The sequence below is a fragment of the Neovison vison genome, chromosome 7 (assembly GCF_020171115.1).
Source record: "Neovison vison isolate M4711 chromosome 7, ASM_NN_V1, whole genome shotgun sequence".
In the NCBI taxonomy this organism is placed as follows: domain Eukaryota; kingdom Metazoa; phylum Chordata; class Mammalia; order Carnivora; family Mustelidae; genus Neogale; species Neogale vison.
This window is the reverse complement of record NC_058097.1, coordinates 122,370,540-122,393,151: the sequence shown is the minus strand read 5'-3', so window position 1 is coordinate 122,393,151 and position 22,612 is coordinate 122,370,540.

Here is a 22,612-nt window from a genome sequence, read left to right as displayed (position 1 = left end):
TCACCTAAGATGCACACTCAAAATGAGTGCAGGCCACATGCAGATCAGGAACACAAAAAAAGAAAAAAAATCTTTGATAACCTTCTCTATAATTTTGCCCTTTATAAATTTCAGAACAAAGCTATTTTAATTTTAATGCACATTTAAGTTTTCTTTTATAGCTTAGTATTAAATTTGTGATTAATTTTTTTATCAAGGGTCACCCTCATCTTCTCTTGCTTAGAGCCTTTACAGGTCTCCATTCTTTCTTGATAGGAGGGTGAGAAAAGATTAAGGGTAGCTTTGTGTTTACTCTGGGGACAGAGACCTCTTACATGAAACCATTAAACCCAAGACAGGAAGGAGTGGACCTAGGAAGGGACTTGGGAGATAACCTCGTCTTTGAGTAGGGTGATAATTCTTTTCTTGCCTCTTGCTGTCTTCCTCCTCCCTCCTATTGGCTGGGGGCTGCCTCTTCAGAGGATTCCAGGTGGAAGCAGAGATCACTGAGCAGAGAAAGCAAAAATAAAGAGTCCCCTTGTCTGTGACTGTTTCTGTCACATCCGAGAGAGACCCTGCAATCTCCGGAAGAAAAGAGACGAGCTGAGAGAGCAACAGAGCCTCTCCTGCCTTTGCTCTGTTCCTGCTCTGAGCATGCAGCCATGGCCTCGTGCTGCCAGGCCCCAGCAGCCTTGGCTGGGTGTGCAGGGAGCTGGGGAAGCTGGCAACTCACAGAGCACGTGAGGGGTGGGAGCCAGGGTGGGCGAGGGGGAGAGGTGTCTTCACTCCATATGCAAGTCACTTAATGAGAAAATGTGCATCTGCTGCGCAGCCCCCACCCTGGGGAATGCTGCCAGCTCTCCTTGTGGGTGGCTGTAGTAAGTCGGGCCTAAACACAGACTAATTCTCAGAGGCATCCCTGAGCACATCAGAGGCACTGGGAATCAGTCCAGAAGGAGGGCAGTCCCAGTGGAATGGGTTCTCTCTGGGTTTGTACTTGCCCTCTGGGCCTGGGCCTGGATTCCAGCCCTGTCAAGCTCTTGGGGAACTTTATCCCACTGCTTTCCCATAGTATCTAACATTGTCAACCACCTCCCACCACAACCCCACCACCATTTTCACTGTTTCCTTCTTTTTGTTCTACCAATAGCATCAGTTTGGTACCTTGAACCAATGTACACCGACCCAGGCTGTACTTCAGTGATGCTCATGCTCCCATATTGCTCCTACTTGCCTTCATAGCTAAAGTGTCTGAACACTTCTGGTCTCTACCACCCCAACAGTTATTCCATGCTTGTGCTTTGATGGGGTTCCTCTCTTGCAAAACATGCACTCATTGCCTCATGAGCTTGCATGTCTCTTCCTGGGTCATTTCCTTTCTCGATCCCCATTCCAAATGATCAAACCCTTTTTTCCTGCATCTACCTCTTCCTCAGGTTCTGTGGCCTTCAAGGGCCTGTAGCTCTTCTGCTGTGAGTTTCTGCGTCTTGATAGGGTCCCTCACAGAACCCTCCCTCTGTATGTGCTATTCTAAGGCCTGACTCTCTGCCTTTCTTTTACTGTTTTTTTCTTCTTTTTCTCATAAAGCATTTTAGATGACATCCAGAACATCTGTTCAAAGAGCATTTATAATTTTTTCAAGATTTAAAAATATAGAAAAGTATAATGAATACTATAACTTACATGTAAAGCTATGCCATTCAAAATCAACAGCTATTAGCATTTGTCTCCTTGGTATCTAGTACTCTTTTGTTCTTTCTGAAGAAATACAGCATTACAGAGAAATTCAAGTTAAAGGTCCCTTCGACCAACATCCCATTTCCTGCTCCTGTCCAAGAGTTCTTAGAGGCAAGTGTTGTAGTTCATGATTTTGGCTTTTAGTGTTAAATACCCATGAATGATAGAGGCATCACACTACATTAGTCTTTGTCCCTGGTTGTTCGATGTATTTACAGAGATCCATATTTATTCCTTTTAATTGCCATGTACAATATTCCATTATTAAATATATTAAACATTGAATTACTTTGTGATACAGTCTTCTACTACAGGTATTTATGTTCTTTCCAGCGTTTTGCTAACCAACAAAACCAAAAATGCTCAGTCGACATCTTTGCACGTTTCCTTGTACACATTGGCAGGAGTTTCTCCAACGTGTATACGCAGCAGTAGAACTTCTGGGTTATCAAACAGGCTTATTTTCAATTTTAGAAAATATGCCATTTTTTTTCTCCAAAGTAGATACACTAATTTACATTCCCACTCACAGTTTTTGAGTATCATTTCACCCAAATCCTTGTCAACACTTGATATTGTCACACTTTAAAGTTTTTGACAGTCTGTGGGTGACAAATTATATCTCATTGTTATTTTAATTTGTATTTCTCTATTATTAATAATAGCTAACAATTACATAGCACTTATCCTGTGCCAGACATTATTCTAAGCAGTTTACATATATTAACTTACTCTTCACCACAGTGCTTTCAGATAGTTTCTATTATTCTCACTCTCATTTTACAGATGATAAAATGAGTTTTAATATCGTGTCCAAGCTTTCACACTCCATAAAGAGTGGCAGAGGCACCGGCTTGGCCCCAGTCTGCACTGTTCACCATCCTGCTGTCCTGGGCCCCACATTCTGCTGAGGCCCAGTGTTCTTCAAGTGCTTTGGGCCATTTGTAATTTCTCTTCTATCAAATACCCTAATTTTATCCTTAGCTAATTTTTAATTAGGTAATTAGTGCCTGCCTGTCTTCCTCCTTCCTCCTCCTCCCTCCTTCCCTTCCTTCCTCTTTCTTTTCTTTTCTTTTTTCTTTCTTTCTTTCTTTCCTTTCTTCTTTCTCTCTTTCAGAAATTATTTTTATAGCTTGGATATCAGCCTATTAGATGTGATGCAGTCATTTTTTCTAAGATGGAACTTGCCTTTTAAAGTTCCTTATTTTCTGCTTGTAATTTTGTTTTTGCCATACCCTTCTTTAAAACACGTTTTTTGCACCCCCCCCCAATTTCGAGCCAGTGTTTGAACTGGTTTGAACTCTCTTCACTGTTGTCCATGTCCTGATGACTTTTGTTGTTTGATGTTTACATCTCAGTTCTCATATAAGTTCAAGACGTGATCACCGATTGCTTCAGAGACATCTCCTCTTGAATCTCCCTCTGTTCCCTGACACTTCAGGCATCTTCATGACTCCATCTTCTCAAATATAGATACAGATCATCACTGTTCCAACAGCCACTGTCTCACCTAAGTACATGATCACTTAGAACTGTACCACTCTAGTAGATTCCAAATCACTGTCCTAAAGCTTCAAAAGCTTTCAGTGATCCCCCATTTTCTCTTAGTGCTTTCTTTTTATTCCCTCATGACCTGGCTCCATCATTAACTTGGGCTTCCCTGCCATTCTCCAAACATCTTTGTTCTAGTCAGCTGCAGCCACCTGACTTGACACAGGAACCTGCTCCTTCCTTGTTCTAAGACTTAGCTCACACTGCCTCCCCAACCTGGGGTTCTTTCTTCCTGTCCTCTGCTACTTATGTGCCAAGGTCCATCTGCATCCAGCTGTAGCACTGCTTCTTTGCTGAGGTCTTCTCCATCGCTCCAGCCTGCATTTTCTCCATCTCTGTCATCTTTGTGCAACAGACCACAGTTTGGATAACTCCTCTAATACTTAGTCACATGTTGCCTTGAATTGTTATTCAATGGTTTCATTAAGCTCTATTGTTGGATCCTGTAGGGAAGGGACTGTGTTTTAAATTTCTTTTGTGTAATCAATATCACCTCGCACAGCATGAAACACACATAAGGTGTTAGTACTTTTTTTGTGTTTGAGATGGCTAGTGCCCAGAAACCTTTTACTCACAATGATATTGGCACACCTCTTTGCAAATAAATTTATTCTCCAGTCTCAGCTCTCTAATTTGGTAAGAAGCAGAGTTTCCAAGGCTATGTGTGAATGGATCCATCTAACTCTTGCTTCTCAAAGTGTAAGCTTTATCATTGCATTTTCACACTATCAATCATTAAAGAAACAAGGTGTTTTTTTTTTTCTGTTACCTCAATATGTTTGATGACCACTTTGATCCCCACCATTGTAGACCTTCACCAAAGGCTCATAAACATGTGTCACACAAGGTAAAGGAGAAAGAGGAAGTGGCAGAGCCATCACATAACCTGTAACGGTAAAGGAATATAAGCACCTCTTTAAATAGTTAAAAAATAAATAAATAAATGAAGAAGAAGAATGCCAGTAGGTCTTTAGTTAATACTTGCTGAATGAGCGAGATTTCTAGCAGGAGCTGCAAAATTACATTATTTCAATCAATGTGTGTAGGAAGGAAAAAAGGAGATTAAAATCTCTGTCTCTTTGCTGACCCTGAAAGTGAATCTCGTAGATGTTCACTAGGGAGGAAGATTTCCGAAGTAGTCTGGGGCCTTCCCAGGACTGGCCTCTATCTGTATTGGAGCCCAAGCTCTGAGAAAGCACCTGGCTGTATCCTGCTTCGCAGGAAGTGATAGGAAGCTCTTGTTTCTCACTGTTTCACGCAGGAAGTGATAGGAAGCTCTTGTTTCTCACTGTTTCACGCAGGAAGTGATAGGAAGCTCTTGTTTCTCACTGTTTCACGCAGGAAGTGATAGGAAGCTCTTGTTTCTCACTGTTTCACGCAGGAAGTGATAGGAAGCTCTTGTTTCTCACTGTTTCACGCAGGAAGTGGTAGGAAGCTCTTGTTTCTCACTGTTTGACCTAGGCAGTAGGCTCTGGTGTCCCTGGTCTCTAGCTCCCTATTTCAGTCTTGAATTTTTTTCTCTCTGCCCAGCATCCGTGGATTCAGCTTTCATTACGCCTCTTAGACACAGTGAAACTTGTGCATCTCTTTTGAATATCTTTAAACTTGCTGTTGGCTGACTTTTTCTTGGACCAGCCCTGTTAATAGCAATTCTAGATCTTGGTTGTCCAGAATGTGAGTTCAGACCAAGAGGAGTATTTGTTCATTGATTTTTTTTTTTCATTTCCCCCCGAAATGTGTTCATATGTATGTGCCCCTTCAAACCTAGATACTAGGATAATTAGGTTTCCAAACAATAAACAAGATACAGAGGAAACCCAACCTCATCCTGGGGTCTCTTTCTGCATTTTTTCTGTCCTGTTGAAATCACCCACTTACCATCCTGTGAGCTCAGTGACTAGACACTAAAATAGAATGGGTTGAGACCCCCTTCCCCTCCAGCTGCTAAGCCAGCACCTCTGGAGGGAAGAAGAGAAGGGTCCAGTGACATGAGGGTGGCAGCTTGGGGAAGAGCCATTGATCTGGTAGTTTCTGCAGGAGGTACATAACTAGGAGGCTGAGCTGTCTGCTGGAGCTACAGGAGAAAGGAGGGGCCTAAGGGTCAGGAGCCGAGCATTCTCCTTACTGTCTTTCTGCCCTACTTTCACTGTCCTTTCTTGTAGGAGAAAATGCTATCAGCATATTTTATAGTTAAAGAAAAACTTTTTCAGCATCTTTTTTGTGCATATTTTGACCCAAATGTTTTGCATTTTGGTCATCCCGAAAGATGGCAAATTTATTCATATACAATAAAATGTGGAAATGGCGTAATCAAATAATAAAGATGTGAATAAGCAGAAAGGCATGTACAGGGAATACAGTTAGGGTGGGCTGGTTGCAGGAGCCAGGGTTAGTAAATAGTAGGGATCCAGAGGAGAGAAGTGGGATGGTCAAACACACTTGGATGCTATTGCTTGGGGAAAGCCATTTCCTCTCGGTTAGCACCTAACCTCTCAAGTCAAAGGTGAGCCAGAATCTGGCTTGGCCCCTATAACTTGATTACAGAACTTGATAAACTTGATAAAGCCCAGTTCACCTGAGAAATCACCTCTACTTCCTGAACCTGTACTGTTTATCCCTTCTGTCTAGCCAGCATAGTGCTTTCCACAGAGCACATGCTGAATAAATACTTAATGTTTAATGAATGAACAAATAAATAGAAACATAGGGAACTTGTGTTGCTTTCATATTAAAGACAGGTAAAGAGGATGATTCAAATTCTGGCTACCTACCTTACTCAACTGGGATATTGTCAAATCCCTGGAGGGTTATTCTAAGGTAGTATTACATTTCTAGGGGAAGAATAAGCTGAAGTGTGAATTAAACTCATATTTAATAATCTCAGTTTAGAAGTTTTTTTCCCTCACCCCTCTATTCCTCTAAGAAATAAAGGAACACAAAGAAGATTGTGACAAAGTCTACAAGCTGATAAACAGCCCCCTAGTTTCTTCCTGGTTATAACTATGTTTCCTGGCCTCCTCTGCAGTTAGGGCATCCAGGTAACTCAGTTTTGGACAATAGAAAATGAATGGAAATAATTTATGCCGTTTTCAGGACAACTCCATTAAAAAAAGAGAATTTCAGGGAAACCTGGGTGGTTCAGTCAGTTATCGTCTGGCTCTTGGTTTCAGCTCAGGTCATGATCTCGGGGTCCCGGGCTCAAGCCCCAGGTTGGGGTCCATGCTCATTGTGGAGTCTGCTTGAGATTCTCTCCCTCCAGTTCTCTCTTCCCATTCCCTCACTCACATGCTCTCTCTTTCTCTCAAATAGGTAAATAAATCTTAAAAAAAAAAATTATACTCAGTCCTCCATGTTTTTTTTTCCCCCATTTGACTTGATGGTAATGAATATGGTGGTTTTGGGTCACAAACTAGGGAACAGAGAGCCACTATTTAATAGAAATATGGGGTCCTGGACTCCCCCTAAAAGAGCCTCAAACTGAGTAGGAACTTGTGTTTCCTACTTTATGTGATAAGAAATAAACTCCACTGAGATTTGAGAGCTTGTCATAGCATACCAGAAATAATCCAGGGATACAGTTATGCTATGTTATGAAGAAGAAGCCTGTTCCCTACTATTCTTCAGTGTAAATAAAACCAAATTGTTCTAAGTGCTTCAGGCCAAAGTGGATTAATTATTGAAACTTTTAAAGACTACTCAAAAGGTTTTTGTTTTTGTTTGTTTTCTCCCTCCTAAGGAAAGTGCTTGGAATAGAAGAGAGATGTAAGGATGAATGAGATATGGACCTATTCTTATGGAGATCTTGACTGATTTTGGTGCTTCTGATATTAATTTGCTGACTTGATTTGGAGTTGAATATCTTGTGTTCATGTCTTGGTTTGAAAACTGGATTCAGAGCTTTCATCTACATAGCCTGCTCCCACTCATACCATTTACTTCAAGATCCCAATCTACATTATTTTATCTTACCCCAGCAACCTGAAATAGATTGGTAAACTTAGTTGAGCTGATTTTGATGCTCCTGTCCCTGGATTCGATCTTGACTTGAATTAGGGCAGCCATAATGATTAACCTGGAGAAGTCAATTCTCTTTTCATGGTGAAATTTGGATTTGTGTTGGTTCCCTAAGCAAAGATGCAAAACAATTTATGTTGACTAAGGAGGGATCAAACAGTAAAGCAAGTCATAACAGAAGTATACTTTGTGCTACATTCACTATTTCTGCAATTTGATTAATTCTAAATATATAAGATGAAAGCCTCTAATAGATTATAGTAATGACATCTTATCCATTGTTAATAGGTTCCAGGTGCTTTCTCCTTGCCTCCTTAATAGGATGTGCTTCGCTGTTCCAAAGCCATAGTTCCCAGGAAGAACCCCAATCAGAGGAATCAGCTGTAATCTGATTTCTGGATGGGATCAAAATGTTTACACTTGAATAACAGCTGGAACACATGCATGCAGTCACTTATGCATGTATTGATAGACATAGAAGGAGCAAGCTTAAGCTACCAAGCACCTACATTAAGTACCTTTTGTGCGCAAGGCACTGAATTGCATGTGTTTGGGGAGGGTACCTGGTATGGGTGAGCAAGGAAGAGTGAGGAGATGTCCCTATCTTGAAGGACTTCAGTACCAAATCTGAAAGAAGGATACCCAGATGCTTTTAAATGAAGGTGGTAAATTCAGCAATAGAGACATGAAGAAGGCTACTAAGGAGGAGAATTGGGGGAGACTTTCTGAAGGGGGTGACATATGAACTTGGTAAATTGAGTAGGAGTTTACCAGTCAAAGGTTAAGAACTGGTTGGGGAGGAAGTGCTGTGCAACTTTCCAACACAAGGCCCAGCTTAGCAAAGACATGAACGTTAGTATATACATTAAATTATATACATATTAATATGTTACCTACTTATAGAAATATGTTCAGAATTTTTGTGGGGGTGTAGATTATCTCATTTTAAAAAGTTGTTTTCTTATAGAGTGATTTATTAAATAGTTAAGTGATTTTATTATGCTTTTCTATGATTTTTCTTGTTGGTACTTTCAAATAGGAAAAAAAATACAATCCTTTGCCAGTTTACATAGTCCGATTTGAGTTCAGATATCATATATTGAATATTTTCCCCAGTTTTATTGAAAAATAATTGACATACATCACTGTGTAAGTTAAAATTATGATTTGATTTCTATATGTTGTGAAATGATTACTAAAATAGGTTCAGTTGATATTCATCTTTTCCTAAGGATACAATAAAAAGGGAAAACATCTCCTTGTGATGAGAACTGTTATGATTTATTCTCTTAACTTTACTACATATCTAACAGCAGCATTAGCTATAATTATTATGTATAATTATTATGTATGGTACACTGCTGGTACTTATTTATGTTAGAACTGGAAATTTGTCCCTTTTGACTACCATGTCTAGATCTCCTTCTACCTCTGGTAAACACGAGTCTGGTCTTTCTGTATGATTTTTTTTTTCTTTAGATTCCACATATAAGTGAAATCATACAGTATCTTTCTTTCTCTACATGACTTATTTTACTTCACGTCTTCAAGGTCCATCCTTGTCACAAATGTAAGACTTCATCATGCTTTATAGATGAATAATATTGCATGTTTATAAGCAACACAACTTCCTTGTCCATTCATCTATCAGTGGACCCTTGTCTCTGCTATTGTAAATAATGCTGCTATGAATCTGGAAGTGCAGATATCATTTTGAAATAGTGTCTCCCCACCTCCCCCAATAGATATATTCCCAGAAGTAGAATTGTTGGATCATGTGGTAGTTCTATTTTTATTTTTTTTAGTCTGCTCCATACACTTTGCCATAGTCGCTGCACCAATTTACAATTCCAACAGTGTGCAAAGATTCCCCATTCTACCGGGCATGAGGTGATATCTCATTGTGGTTTTAATGGTCATTTCACTAATGACTAGTAATGTTGAGCATCTTTTCATGTACCTGTTGGCCTTTTGTTTATCTTCTTTGGAGAAATGTCTACTCAGGTCCTTTGCCCATTTTTAAAATAATTTTAAAATCATTATTATTTGTTATTGAGTTTATAAGTTCTTCATATATTTTGGATATTAACCCTTTATCAGGTATATGGTTGCAAACATTTTTTTTCCCATTTTGTAAAGGTTGTCTTTTCACTTTGCTGATGGTTTCTTTGTGCAGAAGGTTTTTAGTTTAGTCCCACTTATTTATTTTTTTTAAATTTTGTTGCTTGCTCTTTAGGTATCATATCCAAAAAACCATTACCAAATGGTTCAAAACATGTTATTCTAATGTTTTCTTCTAGGGATTTCATGGTTTCGGTCTTATATTTAAGTTTTTATTTTTAGTTAATTTTTGTGACTGGTGTAAGATAAGGTCCAGTTTCATTGTTTCATTCTTTTATATATAAATATTCAATTTTCCCAGCACAGTTTATTGAAAAGCTTGTTTTTTCTCCATTGAACATTCTTGGCTACTTTGTCAAATATTAGATGATCTGTATTTGCTTGGGCTTCTTTCTGGGCTCTCAATTTGTTCCATTGATCTGTTTGTTTTTATGGCAGTACCATACTGATTTGATGAGTATGACTTTAGTATAGCTTGAAATCAGGCACTCCTGCTTTGTTCTTCTTTCTCAGTTTCTTTTGCTATTTGGGGTCTGTTCTGTATAAATTTTAGGAGTATTTTTTTCTGCTTCTGTAAAAAAAAAAAAAATGCCTTTGGAATCTTGCCAGGGATTGCAGTGAATCTGTAGATTGCTCTTCATAGTATTGACATTTTAACAGTATTAATTCTTCCAAGCCAGGAACACTGGCTTTCCATTTATTTGTATCTTCTTTGATATTTTTCATCAATGTCTTGTAGTCTTCTGGGTAAAGATATTTCACCTATTTTAGTTAATTCATTCCAAAAATTATATATTTAATTTTATTTTTAAAAGTGATTTCTGCACCCAGTGTGGAGCTTGGACTCACAACCTCAAGATCGAGAGTTGTACTGCTCTACTATTTGAGCCAGCTAATCACCCCAATATTATATTGTTTTTGACACTATTAAAATGGAATCAATTTCTCTTTTTTTCCAAAAAATTCACCTTTAGTATATAGAAATGTTACTGATTTTTGTATGTTAGTTTAGTATCTTACAACTTTACTGAATTTATTGACTAGCTGTCACAGTTTTTCGGTTGAGTCTTTAGGATTTTCTATATATAAAATCTTGTCATCCACAATAGAGACAATTCTACTTCTTATTTTCAAATTCTGATGTCTTTTATTTCTTTTACTTGCCTGATTGCTGTAGCTATCAACTATCAGAGAAAGGAGATAATAAAGATAATAAAGTTATATCAGTTAAAATAATAAAGTTATATCAGTACTGTGCTGAGTAGGAGCAGAGAGGTAGACAGTCTTGTCTTATTCCTGATATTAAAGGAAAAGCTTTCACCATTGAGTATGTTAACTGTGGGGTTGTCCTATATGGCTTTTATTATGTTGAGATATGTTCCTCCTATCTTAATTTGTTAATAGTTTTTATCAGGAATGGATGTTGAATTTTGTCAAATGCTTTATATGCGTCTATTGAGACAATCATATGATTCTTTATTCCATTTTATTAATGTAATTTATCAGATTGATTGATTTGTCTATGTTGAACATCCTTGCATCCCAGGGATAAATACAACTTAATCATGGTGAATAATCATTTTAATGTGCTGATGAATTCGGTTTGCTAGTATTTTATTGAGAATTTTTGCACCTATATTCACCAGGGATATTGGATTTTAGTTTTCTTTTCTAGTAGTGTCCTCTTCTTGTTTTGGTATCAGGATAATGCTGGACTCATAAAATGAGTTGGAAAGTGTTCCCTCCTCTTGAATTTTTTGGAAGTTTTGAGAATGATTAGTGTTAATTCTTCTTTAAATGTTTGGTAAAATTCACCAGTGAAACCATATGGTCCTTAGCTGTACTCATTGGGAATTTTTTTTTTTTTTTCTGATGCAGTCACTCTATTAGTAACTGTTCTATTCATATTTTCTGTTTCTTCCTGATTCAGTCTTGGCAAATTGCATATTTCTAAGAATTTTTTTTTCATTTTCTCAATGTTCAATTTTTTGGTGTATATTTGTTCATCTTATAATCCTTTGAATTTCTCTGTTATCAGTTATAATTTCTCCTTTTTTCATTTATAATTTTGTTAATTTGGATCCTTTCTCTTTTTTCCTTGGTTAGTCTGGCTAAGAGTTTACAATTTTGTCTTTTCGAAGAATCAACTCTTAGTGTGGTTAATCTTTTTTTAAAGAATCATTTTCCTGTTTTCTATTTTATTTATTTCTGCTCTAATTTTTATTATTTCCTTTCTTTTGCTAACCTTAGGCTCACTTTGCTCTTCTTTTTTTCTAGTTCCTTAACACATACAGTTAGATTGTTAACTTGGTGTCTGAATTGCTTCTTAATGTAGAGTTTTATTAGTAATGACTTCCCTCTTAGACCTGCTTTTGCTGTATCCCACAAGCTCTTGTATATTGTGTTTCTATTTTCATTTGTTTCAAGAAAGTTTTTTATTTCCCTTTTATTTTTTTAAATTAAATTTTATTTTTTCAGTGTTCTAGGATTCATTGTTTATGTACTACACCCAGCACTCCATGAAATACATGCCTTCCTTAGTACCTGCCACCAGGTTCACCCATCCTCTCACCCCCGCCCCTCCAAAACCCTCAGTTTGTTTCTCAGAATCCATAGTCTCTCATGCTTCATCTCCCACTCTGATTTCCCCCTGTTCACTTCTCCTCTCCATCTCCCAATGTCCTCCGTGTTATTCCTTATGCTCCACAAGTAAGTGAAACCATATGATAATTGACTGTCTCTGCTTGACTTATTTCACTCAGCATAATATCCAGTCCTGTCCATGTTGAGGCAAAAGTTGGGTGTTTATCCTTTCTGATGGCTACATAATAGTCCATTGTATATATGGACCACATCTTCTTTATCCATTCATCCGTTGAAGGACATTCTTGGCTCTTTCCACAGTTTGGTGATTGTGGCCATTGCTGCTATGAACATTGGGGTACAGATGGCTCTTCTTTTCATTACATCTGTATCTTTGGAGTAAATACCCAGTAGTGCAATTACAGGCTTGTAGGATAGCTCTATTATTAATTCTTTGAGGAATCTCCATCCTGTTTTCCAAAGTGGCTGCACCAACTTGCATTCCCACCAACAGTGTAAGAGGGTTCCCCTTTCCCCACATCCTCTCCAACACTTGTTTCCTGTCCTGTTAAATTTTGGCCCTTCTAACTGGTTTAAGGTGGTATCTCAATGTGGTTTTGATTTGAATCTCTCTGATGGTTAATGATGATGAACATTTTTTCATGTGCCTGTTAGCCATTTGTATGTCTTCTTTGGAGAAGTGTCCATTTATGTCTTCTGCCCATTTTTTGACATGATTATCTGTTTTTGGAGTGTTGAGTTTGAGGAGTTCTTTATAGATCTTGGATATAAGCTCTTTGTCTGTGTGTCATTTGTGAATATCTTCTCCCATTCCGTGGGTTGCCTCTTTGTTTTGTTGACTTTTTCCTTTGCTGTGCAGAAGCTTTTGATCTTGATGAAATCCCAAAAGTTCATTTTTGCTCTTGTTTCCTTTGCTTTTGGATACATGTCTTGAAAGAAGTTGCTGTGGCCAATGTTGAAGAAGTTGCTGCCTATGTTCTCTAGGATTTTGATGGATTCCTGCCTCATGTTCAGGCCTTTCATCCATTTTGAGTTTATCTTTGTATATGGTATAAGAGAATGGTTCAGTTTCATTCTTCTATATATAGCTATCCAATTTTTCCAGCATCATTTATTGAAGAGACTGCTCTCGCCACTGTTGTTCAACATAATACTAGAAGTCCTAGCCAGAGCAGACAACAAAAAGAAATAAAAGGTATTCAAATTGGCAAAGAAGAAGTCAAACTTTCTCTGTTTGCAGATGACATGATTCTTTATATGGAAAACCCAAAAGACTCCACCCCCAAACTACTAGAACTCATACAGCAATTCAGTAATGTGGCAGGATACAAAATCAATGCACAGAAATCAGTTGCTTTCTTATACCCTAACAATGAAAATATAGAAAGGGAAACCAGAGAATCAATTCCATTTACTATAGCACCAAAAACCATAAGATACCTTGGAATAAACCTAACCAAAGAGATAAAAGATGGAAGTACAGAACACTCATGAAATAAATTGAAGAAGACACAAGAAGATGGACAAGCATTCCATGTTCATGGATTGGAAGAATAATCATTGTTAAAATGTCTATACTGCCCAGAGCAATCTATACTTTCAATGCCATCCTGATCAAAATTCCACTGGCATTTTTCAAAGCGCTGGAACAAATAATCCTAAAATTTGTATGGAACCAATAAAGACCCCAAATCTTTAAGGAAATGTTGAAAAAGAAAAACAAAGCTGGGACACATCATGTTATCTGATTTACTACAAAGCTGTGATCACCAAGACAACCTGATACTGGCACAAAAACAGACACATAGACCAATGGAACAGAGTAGAGAGCCCAGATATGGATCCTTAATTCTGTGGTCAAATAATCTTCAACAAAGCAGAAAAAAATACAGTAGAAAAATACCAGTTGGAAAGGAGACAGTCTCTTTATTTCCCCTTTAATTCATCCTTTGATCCATTGGTTGTTCAGAAGAATGTTTTTAATTTCCTTGTGTTTGTGAATTTTCCAGTTTTTTTCCTTACTATTTATTTCTAGTTTTTTTTGGCATTGTGGTCAAAGAAGATAGTTGGTGTGATTTCAATCTTCTTGAATTGCTAAAACTTATTTTGTGGCCTGACATATGGTCTTTCCTAGAAAATTTTTCGTGTGTGCTTAAGAAGAATGTGTATTTTACTGTTTATGGATATGTTCTGTATATGTCTGTTAGGTCCATTTCATCTATATTGTTGTTCAAATCTGCTGTTTCTTTATCAATTTCTCTGGATAATCTATCCATTATTGAGAGTGGCATATTAAAATTCCTATGTACAATTGTATTATAACTTATTTCTCCTTTTAATTGTTAGGTTTTTTCCTTATATATTTAGATGCTTCAATTTTGGACACAGGTATTTATAATTGTTACATCTCTCTCTCTCTTTTTTTAAATTCTTTTTTTTTTTTTTTAAATTTGAGAGACAGGCAGGGAGAGAGACAGAGGGAGAGGGAGAAGCAGGCACACCACCTAGCAGGGAGCCAGATGCAGGGCTTGAACCCTGGGTTCATGACCTGAGCTAAAGGCAGATGCTTAACTGACTGAGCCACCCAAACCCCCCTAATTGTTACATCTTCTTGAAGTATTGACACCTTTATCATTACATAATAATATTCTTTGGTTTTGTTTGTTTTTACAATATTTAGTTTGAGGCCTATCTTGTCAGACATAAGTATAACCATCCCTACTTATTTTTGTTTTTGTTTTTGTGTTACTATTCGCTTGGGAGGTCTTTTCCATTCCTTCATTCTTAGTTTATGTATGTCTTTAAGGCCAAAGTGAGCAACATATTGTTGAATCTTGTTTTTTAATCCATTTAACCATTCTACGTCTTTTGAAGAATTTAATCCTTTTATGTTTAAACTTATTATCGGTAGATAAGAACCTATAATTGCCCTTTTTTACTGTTTTCTAGTTTTGTAGATCTATTGTTCCTTGTTTCTTATCTTACTGTCCTTTTTTGTGTGTGTTTTGATGTGTTTTGGTATCAGTATGCTTTGAGTACTTTATCGTGTTCCTTTGCATAATTACTCCAGGATTTTCTCCTGTGGTTACCATGGCACTTACATGAAATATCTTAAAATTATAACAACCTATTTTAAACTGATAACAACTTAACTTCAATAGAATTCATAAACCTTACATTTTTACTTATCTTTCCCCCCTCACATTTAATTTTTTTATTTTTAAATTTAATCTTATTTTTTTAGTGTTCCAAGATTTATTGTTTATGTACCACACCTAGTCCTCCATGCAATATGTGCCCTCCTTAATACCCACCACCAGGCTCACCCATCCACCAACCCCCACCCCTCCAAAACCCTCAGTTTGTTTCTCAGCATCCACAGTCTCTCATGCTTCTTTTTCTCTTCCGATTTCCCACAATTTACTTTTCCCTCCCTTCTTCTAATGTCCTCCATGTTATTCTTTATGCTCCACAAGTAAGTGAAACCATATGATAATTGACTTTCTCTGCTTGACTTATTTCACCTCAGCATAATCTCCTCCAGTTCCATCCATTTTGATTAAAAAGTTGAGTATTTATCCTTTCTGGTGACTGAGTAATATTTCATTGCATATATGGACCACATCTTCTTTATCTATTCATCTGTTGAAGGGCATCTTGGCTCTTTCCAGAGTTTGGCGATTGTGGACGTTGCTACTATGAACATTTCTCCCTCACATTTTAAATAATTGTTACAACTTATATGTTTTTATGTTGTATTAATAATAACAGATTGTTGTTGTTATGGTTTTTAGTATTTTTTAAACTAGTTTTAAGTGAATTATGCATCACTATTACATATTGCATAATGTAAATATTTTTCCCATTGTGTCCCACAGTTCCTATAGCCATTCCTCACTCTTTTTCATTCTTTTTTCTTTTTATCTACTCATTCTTTCCCAATGTTCTTGCCATCAGGTCATGGATTCTTTCTTCTGCATGGTCAAGTCTACTTTTGAAACTCTCTATTGAATTCTTCACTTTAGTTACTGAATTTTTCAACTCTATATTGTTTGTTTATTTTTGTTCTCTTAATTCTGCATACATTATAAACCCTACCTTACAGTATTGTATTTGTTTTAAATATGGGTAGTCCTAGCTTTGCACAGTTTTGATAAATATAAGTTACAGTTATCACATTTTTAAACTAATATCAGTCTCCTTTTTTATTTTTTAAAGAATTTGTTTATTTATTTATTTGTCAGACAGAGATCACAAGTAGGCAGAGAGAGAGGAAGGGAAGCAGGTTCCCCGCTGAGCAGAGAGCCCGATGTGGGACTCGATCCCAGGACCCTGGGATCATGACCTGAGCCAAAGGCAGAGGCTTTAGCCCACTGAGCCACTCAGGCGCCCCTAATATCAGTCTCCTAATAATAGAACTTATATTTCAGTTACCACAATGAGCAATTACGTAAAATCCAAAGTTGACTGCTAGCTTTCAGTCAACAAATCACAACAAAAATAGTAGGGGGGTATATCATAATTAGTAACCAAGTATGGCTCTTCTTGCTAAGTTTGTTCATGACTATGTCACCTGTACTTGTTATTTAGTTAACTCACAGACAGCAAAGTATTTAGGTGTGTCACTTCTTTGTCTCCTAGTGAGAGACCCACACAATATTGTACAAAAATGGATAATCAAAATTGTGCAGAAATTGGCCAGCAAAGATGGAAGTGCAACAAAGAAATGAAAAGTATTAAGACAATAAGTAAAACTTCATTGGAACTTCAGCAGAGTTACTGAAGAAATGCTTGACCATTGGGAAATGTTGATCCTCCTAGCATGTCAGAGATCTAGATATTCAGCCAAAGGATTTAGTGAAGGCAAAATTACAATCATAAATGAAGAACATAGTTGTGATTTAAAAAGGATGATGGTGTCTTCAAAGAAATAATGCCACCCCAAAAATAAATGAATCACATTTCAAAAACTCTCAGAGATACTTCATGACATTGAAAGTGCAAAGTCTTAATCAGTCAAAAATGTAATCTGTTAGGAACTGATCCAAACTTTAAAAAGGAGTTAAAATTTTTCCAAGGCATAGAAAAAATGTTCACTCTGTATCATAAGTTAAATGAAGAGAAGGCAAACACTCTTCAAGCTACTTTGTTTTTGCAATGAAAATATTTCAATTCTCAATGTTTCTAATGTTTTCAATTACAGTATACTGAATAAATAGTAATTTTGCTTTTTACCCCATTTTCTTATGAATTTACATAATCAATAATAAGAGAGTTAATATTTTGACAAAGAATTTCAAAAAAGATTGTAGAACATCATAATTTTCTCATCAATTATTAATATCACTTTGTATGGTTTCAAGGGGCTTAGTCATTTTTATAATTCCACACTATCATGATAAGTAAGAACTATTTGGAGCTAGATGTCTTTTTTAAGGAAATAATAAACAAGAAAAAATATAGTATATTCTATTTACTTACTTATTCACCATTTCTGCTGCTCTTCTTGCCTCCCTATAGAACTGAGCATCCAACTGGTATTATTCTTCAGCACTCTTTGCATTATATATCTGGTATTGAAAATTATTTCAGCCTTCATTTATTTAAATATTTCTGTATTTCATCCTCATTTTTGAGGGATATTTTTACTAGATACAGAGTTCAAGATTGAGAGCTGGCTGATGTTCTCTGAGCCCTTAATGTTGTTACATTGTCTTCTGGTGACAATTGTTTCTAAGTTGGCAATAAATCTGATAATCCATGTGGCTCTTTCCCTATCTGTAATATTTACCTTCCTACTACCACAATAAGCTGCTTCAAGATTTTCTGTCTCTCTCTCTGTCTCTTGTTTTTGTTTGTTTGTTTGTTTGTTTAGCAGTTTGCCTATGTTGTGACTAGCTACGGTTTTTCTTATATTTATCTTGTGTGGGTTTGTTGAACTTCTTGAATTTAAAAGTCGGTATTTTTCACCAAATTTGGCAAATATTCAACTATTGTACTTCAAATATGTTTTCTGTTGTATTCCCATTCTTTTCTCTAGTAACTATTATTTACATGGTAAACTGTTTAAATTTGCCTCATGGATCCCTAAGGCCATATTCACTTTGATTAAAATTAGACACTTCTTTAAAATTTTACTTATTTATTTATTTATTGCATAGAAACATAATTGACATATAACACTGCATAAGTTTAAGGTGTACAGCATAATGACTTGACATACATACATTAAAGAATAATTGCCTCAAAATGTTTAGTTAACCTCTATCACCTTATATACTTAAAATTCTTTTTCTTTTGTGTTGAGATTGGATAGATTTTATTGATATCTCTCAAGCTTACTGACTACTCTGCTACCTCCAATCTACTGTTAAGACTGGAAATTTTTGAAATTTTAACTATTGTACTTTTTTCTCATAGAATTTTCCTCTGGTTCTTTGTTGTTACTGTTGCTTACAATGTTCATTTTTCTTTTGATAGTCTCTGTTTTCTCATTAAGACCACATCATCCTTAAAGTAAAAAAATAATAACATATTTATAAAAACTATTTTAAATCATTATCTGCTAAAGCCAATCTGGGTAATTTGAGGATATGTTTCTATTAACTACTTTTTTTCATTATTATGGGTCATATTTTCCTATTCTTTACATACTAGTGATTTTTTTATAATTTGGTGCGCTTTGTTGATGATACACAGCAGAGACTGGATTCTGTGATTTTTCTGTGAAAAGTGATACTTTTTTACCTAGACTGTAATTCAGTTACTGACTTGTGGCCTTGTTTTACTGGGATGATCTGTGGAAAGACTGTGGTGTTTCCAAAGTTCCTCTAACAACAATACTCAACTTTAAACTCTAGTTCCCAGGAAGACTTAGGCGGTGCTTGCCATTAGAATTTATTAGGATGCTTTGCTCTAGGCCTTGGTCCTCAATCCTAATGAATGGTCTCTCTGGTGTCTCAGCTAGATTCTTGAGGGAGTAACTGAGATGTTAATGAGATCTATCCACTTGAATGGGGCAATACTCCCAATGTTCATCAAGAACTGCTTGAACTTGAAAATCATTCTTTTGTTCCCAGCCTGTAGAATTCAATCTTGTCTAGTCCCACCCTGGGCACCTGGAACTCAGACTTTGGCTGAGGGTGTAGACTCATGGCAACAGAAATGTGTTTCTCATTCTCTCTGTTTTTTTTTTTTTTTTTTTTTTTTCCTTTAAGAATCCCAGCCTCTTAAACTATCCCAAAGTGAACTCCATATTTTTAGGGTAGTAGAGCTAATGTATCATGTTTAGACTTCACCTTGTGGTGCTAAAGTCAGCAAATTATCTGCAGGCACATGTATGGTAATCATGGGTTCATCTCACGAGTTTTCCCTGTCTCAAAGTTTAAGGTTTGGGGACTGCCTATTGTCCAATGCCTGAAAATAATTGCCTAATGTTTTCATTCAGTTTTATGGTTATTTCAGGTGGAGTTAGTCTACTGCCCATTAATATGTCTTATTCAGAGTGGCAATCTCACTTCTATTTTGAATCGATCACTGCCTAAAAGCCAGAGGCCAAGTGTCTGGAAAAACAAACAAACAAACTAACAAAAAAAACCCCTTTAATTTGGCACAGTCCTCATCCCTGAAACATCTACAAGAGAGCATCTGACACCTTGTCATTCATTTTCTACTCAGTCTGACTTTTTCTCTATTGATATGACATTAAGACTGAGAAAATTTTTTTTGGAGATACTTACGAATATATGTAAAGTTCATCCCAGTGTTTCATGAACCTAGGAATAAGTCTTGGTTGTCATAGTCTATATAGTCACTGCATAGTCACTTTCATGAGAATATTAGCATGATAAAACAATGAAATAAACAAAACAAACAAACCATATTTTTTTGATTCTAAGGTGCACATTGCCCTCATTTTAATGGTTCTGAGATGTTATTATATCTTACAAGAGAAGTTCAAATTTTTTTTTGATGCCATAAGAAGCTAAAATAAAACTGATGATTTGTCTTAAAAACAATGGATTTTATATTCAAGGAAATATATTTGTTGGCATCTAGTAATTTGTACTCTACTTCAGTTGCCTTTTCATTTGGTTCCAAATTTCTAAATATTTTCCCATATAGTCTCAGAAGAAATTGCCTCTTTTCTTCATAGAAGATAAAACAATAGGAAATTGATTTTTTTTTTTTTTTTTTTTTTTTGGTGGTAGCGGTAGATTTAAAGAAAACATTAGGAGAAATAGCCTGACTTCAACATGGTTCTGAGATGTTGAAATGTATCTGTAGGTGAAAAATTAAAAAAAAAAAAATAGGTTTCATGACATATAGGACAAAACATATAAATGAAAATGATGATGATGATGAATGATGCTGGATTAAGTGGGGTCTTACCTGGGAATAAGAAAATTGACCTGAAGACCCAGATGGTGCTTGTTTTGAGCTCTAGAATTCTATTCCCAAAGTCATGATTTTAATTCTTCCTATAACTAGGTATCTCCTGACCAATACAGATTGGCACAAATTATAACAGTTTACTATGGAAGAATGACTATGAGCATATTGTTCACCTACCAAAGAATAACATTTCCCATCACATCCTTATTTCTTGTTTAAGAAAATAAATGCTTCTCTTATCTTGACATGTTTATCATTGCATGCCTGAGCTAATTATCTCTATGGGCTCAGTGTAACTCCTAAAACTGATAAATTATTATCATGTCCTCTGGAAATGATGCATGCCACACATGTATAGCTGTGTGCCAGAAGAAAAGCATTTTTTGTAATCTTCATCTGCATAGTTTACTGGAAATTGCATATTGCATTAAAGACCACTTGCATACATGACAGCATATGCTAAAACTATATACATATAGACAGAGTCTTATATGTATGATAGGATATGTAGTCTTACATGTATTATATGTAGTCTTAGATGTATAAATGCAAAATATGTATGTGTAATATATATGTGTGTGTATTGAATTTGCTTTTTTTATACAGCTGAAACTTAGTGATGATCTCATTAACTTAGCTGAGATGTAAGATATTCTATTTCTCATCTGTTTATTTCTAATTTTTCTCTGTGTCAGGTTAAAATTTAATAACTCTTCCCTCTTTCTGTCTATGTCTTCTAATCTAAACCCTTAAGGCATCTTAGCAGCTAACAGGAGAGATAAGCAGCATTCTTTCTGTAATTCGCAAAGTTAGGGTACTCCATTTTCATTACGACTTTAAAACTGCCAAAACTACTGTGCTGGCATGGAAACCCAGGACAAAACATTATCAGAGAGGATTTCATCTGAACCACAAGCTTTGTCATTCATCTCTTTCACATAGGGCCTAGACTAGCCATTCAGAGTTGGAGCTACCAATGAGAAAATGACAGGGTTGGAACAACCTTCCACAAATGTTCCTTGGTCTTCAGGTCCCCTTGAGTATTATCTCTTTTCCTGTCTCCAAGAGTTATGCCCATACCTTGGTCCAGTTGATATGTTGAATGAGTGATTGATGATATTTCCAGGCTGGCATGAATACAAGCTGAGTGAATTGGGGACTATCTACATGGCAAATGGCCCTTCTGAACATGTTTTAAGCTCTATTTCTCTGAAAAATACTACCAGCCCTGAGAAATGTAAGATTATTGATGTTTTAGAAAAATGGAATGTGGTATTTATGACATGAAAAATTGGTTGTATAAAGAAGGGGGCTACACAGGAGGCCTGTGAAGCCAACTACAACCCACAGTTCTAATATCCTGTTGCTTAGATTCCAAGGCCTATGTGTTATTTTTTTTCAGTCTCAGAGACCTTTAAATCCCCATGGTTCCTAGTTACTTATATGCAGTGTATTCTCTTAATTCCCCTGGCAGACATTTTCTCACATACTTGGAGGTTAAAGGAAGGGGAAAAAATTCTCCAAAACATAAACCCCAAACTAAAAACACAAGACAGAAATGTTGAAGCTGGGAGCCCAGTTACTGTGGCAACTTGAGTTTGCCAAGTTCCCCTCTCAGAGAGCTGGACCTTGCTTGAATTTGTTGCTTTTCGGATGGGCCTCAACCACTAGGTATATGACTCCAGCCAAGTGCATTGAAAAGGAAAACTGGATTTGGCATGGTCCCATCTCCTGGGAACATCATCTACATGAGAGCTACTGATTCCTTTGTTTGAGCCCATCTCCAACCCACATCCTCTCTCTGGGGAGTGTGGAGAAGGCCAGAAGCTTCCTGGCTGTCGTTGTTGAGAAAAGAATTAGGAAAAAGGTAAGGAATTATCTGCTTTCTACAAGGAGAAGACTCTGTAGGGCCTTGGTAAAGCATTTTTGTGCTGCTAATATTCTTTTCAACAAACATTTCTGGCATTTTTTCCAAGGGAAAGGGAAGCATTCTAGTTGTTAGGAATAAAAATAAGAGCAAGATGGACCCTGTCCTTGAATTTCTGAAAAAAAGCGTGGCAGATATATGGTAGCAAATGATACGCAGAGATAATATTTTCAGAGTAGCTGAAAGGCACTGAAGGCAGGTGCCTGGGCAATCAAAGAAGATACCAAAGAGAAAATGGAACAAGAGCTGGGTGTGGAAGGGAAGCAATGATGAGCCTAAATGTGA